Source organism: Chrysochloris asiatica, unplaced genomic scaffold (assembly GCF_000296735.1).
Source record: "Chrysochloris asiatica unplaced genomic scaffold, ChrAsi1.0 scaffold02729, whole genome shotgun sequence".
NCBI classification, from domain to species: domain Eukaryota; kingdom Metazoa; phylum Chordata; class Mammalia; order Afrosoricida; family Chrysochloridae; genus Chrysochloris; species Chrysochloris asiatica.
In genome coordinates, this window is record NW_006411247.1 from 2,823 (window position 1) to 7,342 (window position 4,520).

The 4,520-nt window shown below is 39.0% G+C and overlaps 1 pseudogene; it reads left to right on the plus strand.

The window, feature by feature from the left end:
• The first annotated feature begins 464 nt into the window (after positions 1 to 464).
• LOC102824848 lies at positions 465 to 2,841 on the plus strand (annotated as a pseudogene).
• The last annotated feature ends 1,679 nt before the right edge of the window (positions 2,842 to 4,520 follow it).

The window sequence follows — 4,520 nt, forward strand, 5'->3', positions numbered from 1 at the left end:
AAGTGCATACATATAAATCCAGCAGCCAACATTACTCTCAATGGAGAGAAACTGAAAGCTTTCCCTTTGCAAACAGGAACCAGATAAGGATGCCCTTTATCACCACTCCTATTCAATATTGTGTTGGAAATCTTACCAGAGCTATAAGGCAAAAAAGGAAAAGTAAAGCCATTCAAATTAGCAAAGAAGAAGTAAAACTCTCTCTATTTGCAGATTATATGATCCTATACATAGAAAATCCCAAAGACTCAGCAAAGAAAATTATTAGAACTCATAAAAGTTTCAGCAAAGTAGCAAGGTACAAGAGCGATATACAAAAATCAGTTGGATTCCTCTAAGCTCTGAAAAAGAAATTAGGAAAACAATACCATTTACAATAGCCATCCAAAAGATGGAATAGTTAGGAATAAACCTAACCAGAGAAACAAAATACCTGTACAAAGAAAACTATAAAACACTATTAGAGTTGTCTGGGCTCTGGGCTCTGGGCGCTGCCATGTTGGAGGCTCAGGGCAGATGCTGGAAGTGTGGCCTGGGCTTTTCCTAGGTGGGGCAGAAGCCATCAGGAAGCCAGACCAGCTGAAGGAGATGGGCATTACTGAGGTACTGAAGGTGGACTCGAAAGCACCCTGATTCAAGACAGGGGCTGAGTTCGAGGATCTATGGTGCCTCTTCATGCCAGCCCTGGACAGCCCCAAGACTGACTTGTTCTGTAGCTTTGACCAGTGCATGGCCTTCATTGGCCAGGCCCGTGAAGAGGGCCATGCAGTGTTGGCACACTACCCTTCAGGAGTTAGTTGAAGTGTTGTAGTAACTGCTTTTATAATGAAGACTGACCAACTTACCTTTGAAAAAACCTATGAAAACCTCCAGACTGTCAAGTCAGAGGCTAAGATGAATGAAGGGTTTGAACGGCAGCTGAAATTATACCAAACAATGGGATGTGAAGTAGTTATCTCTAGTCCAATTTATAAGCCATATCATTTACACAAGGTTACAGAAAACTAACCAGAATTGCAGAATTTGCCTCAGGAACTCTTTGCTGGTAACAACCACCATTTCACAAGGGTTAAACTATGATGAGGCTCTCTATAACTGTCAACAGTGCAGGCAATCCTTATTTCAAAGTTCTAGGATTTGGGATCCTAATGAAGAAAGTGGTCCTATAGCTTTTGCTCATATGAAAATGACACCATGTTTCATGGTTACAACAGGGAGTCGTGCTCAACGTACATCTTATGTCACTGAACCTGTACAGCTGATGGAATCCACTCTGTTGGGAGTGACAGATAGGCAGCTTCTTTGCCCCAAATGCAGTGCCAAGTTGAGGTCCTTCAACTGGTATGGAGAACAGTGCTCTTGTGGGAGATGGATAGCTACTGCTTTTCAAATACATGAAAATGTTGTTGTTGTCAGGTGCCATTGTGTTGGCACCGACTCATGGCAACCCCATGCACAGCAGAAGGAAACAATGTCCGATCCTGGGCCAACCCCACCACCGCTGCCACACATGACGCCATCAATGATGCCACCTGGCTGATCCATCTCGTTGGGGGTCTTCCTCTTTTTCTCTGACCCTCCACCCTACCCAGCATGACGTCCTTCTTCAGCGACTGTTCTCTCTGGACAATATGTCCAAAGTATGAGAGACGAAGCTTAGCCATCCATCTTGGCCTCCAAGGAGCACTCTGGCTGTACTTCTTCCAAAACAGATCTATTGGTTCTTTTGGCAGTCCATGGCACTTTTAGTATTCTCCTCCAACACCACAACTCAAAGGCATCAATTCTTCTACGGTCTTCCTTATTCACAGTCCAGCTTTTGCATCTATATGAGGTTATTGAAAATACCATAGCTTGGGTCAGGCGCACCTTAGTCCTCAAGCTGACATCTCTGCTCTTCAACACTCTAAAAAGTTCCTGTGCAGCAGATTTGCCCAATGCAATACGTCGTCTGATCTCTTGACTACTGCTTCCATGAATGTTGATAGTTGATCCAAGAAGAATGAAGTCCTTGACAACTTCAATCTTTTCTCCATTGATAAGAATGTTGTTCATTGATCCAGTGGTGAGGATTTTTGTTTTTCTGACATTGAGATGCAACCCATTCCGAAGGCTGTGTTTTTTGATCTTCATCAGTAAATGTTTCAAGTCCTCTTCACTTTCAGCAAGCAAGGTCTTATCATCTGCATATCGCCGGTTGTTAATGCGTCTTCCTCCAATTCTGATGCCATGTTTTTCTTCATAGAACCCAGCTTCTCGTATTATTTGCTCAGCATACAGGTTGAATAAGTATGGTGAAAGAACACAACCTTGTCTCACACCTTTCCCATTTCAAGAGGTACCATATGAACAAGAGCCAATGATACTCAGGGAAGAAGTCCAAAGGGCATTGAAAGAATTGGCAAAGAACAAGGCACCAGGAATTGATGGAATAAAAATTGAAATCTTTCAAGAAAGTGAGGCAGCACAAGAGGCACTCACTCATCTCTGCCAAGAAATTTGGAAGACAACTATCTGGCCGACTGATTGGAAGAGATCAATATTTGTGCCCATTCCAAAGAGAGGTGACCCAAAGGAATGCAGAAATCATCGGACAATCTATTTGATATCTCAAGCGAGTAAAGTTTTGCTAAAGGTAATACAGAAACGGCTACAATCATACATTGACATAGAACTTCCAGAGGTTCAAGCTGGATTCAGAAGAGGCCGGGGAACGAGCGATATCATTGCTGATGTCTGGTGGATCTTGGCTGAAAGCACAGAATATCAGAAATACATAAAAATAAAGTGGATGAAATGAAAATGCTGCCTGTTTTGGGATCACAAACAAGAAAAATATAAACTTGTACCATTTGATCCCTTTGGGAAAAAGTTGCTGATGACATGTGTAACTTTGATGCACATTGTCATTTTTGACAAATTCTCTAGTTTTTAGGTTTCCAGCATTTCATTTGAAATGTGAGAAGATGAAATCACTTGATGTGACTTGGAAACTTGGTTAGTTTGTTATGTAAGTAGAATATATGGAAATGAAAAAATTAAAATAATATATATTACAGTTCATTTGATATTAAAGTCTTCTGTACCCATGGATACATCATGTCCTAGAATTTAAAAAGTTCTAATATTTGGAACATTAGTTATGTGATTTTAAGGTCGAGATAGACAAAATTATGTACAAAAATTAGAAATGGTAGTGCTTAAAGAGATGTTCTTTTACTTCCAGATACATAAAGCAGATTGAGTTGACCATATTTAGAAATTTCTTTCTTTCTTATTCTCTTTTTTAATGGTCATTAGAAAATCTAAAATATGTCTGGAATTTTCTTAAAAATGTAGAAAAGCACCAATAAAAATATGATTTTTCTGTTTCTGTTTAGAATTGCAATCATCTAAATTGTTTGAAAAGCCTGTTTGAAATATCTCTTGGGGTAGTGTACTTAATGAAATGTATTAATATGAGGTGTGTTTTTAATTATGAATTTAAAAGATTCTTAAAACACAAAAGTGGGAGTAATTTTAAGTGTAAAGGGAACAAAATGGTGATCCTCTTTTTAAAAAAAGTGTCAGCCTTAATTTTTGAAATGTATGGAATTGTTATGGGTTATTCTTGAGAAGATCTCAACATAAGACCCAAAGCCTTTGTTGTTGTTGTGAAGTGCCATCAAGTCAGTTCCAACCCATAGTGACCTTGCATAGGGTTTCTGAGGAGCAGCTAGTGAGCTTGAACTGCCAAACTTGCAGTTCAAATAGCTTTGCAGTCTTGCACACTAACCCACAGTGCCATACCAGGACTCTGGAAGCTTCCAATGGATCATCTTTCCTTGTGAGAATACAAAGTATTGCAGCTAAAGGCTAATAGTTGTTCTTAAGGTTTGTCAGCCAAGGTTGCTATGCCCTTCCAGCCTCTCCTGGATTAAATGACATATAGAAATCCTTTTAAAAACCAAAGCACCAGTACAAGAAATCAAAAGAGACTAGCAAAAATGGAAGAATAGACCACGCTCATGGATAGGAAGATTTAAAATTGTGAAAATGTCAACACTCCTCAGAGCAATTGGTAGATTTGACACAATCCCAACCCAGATTCCAAGATCATTCTTTAAAAGAAACATTGACCACTATCTTTATAGGCAAAGGAAAGAGACCACAAAATTTACTAACCAGTCTGGTACCATTACAAGAAAAGATAACGTAGATTGATTAATGGAACAGAATTGACAACCCACAAGTAAATCCATTCACAAACTGATCTTTGATGGACAGCCAAAAGATGTTAAATGGGGAAGAAGTAGTTTCTTCAATGAATGATGCTCGCAAAACTGGAAATCCATTTTCATAATAATGAAAAAAGACCCATATCTCACACCATATACAAAAATAAAATTCAATGTGGATTAAAGACCTACATATAAAACCTAGAACTATAAATATCATCAGTGAAAACACAGGGACAAATTTAGGGGCTCTAATACATGGCATATATACACTATCAAATGTTATCAAAAACACACAAGCAG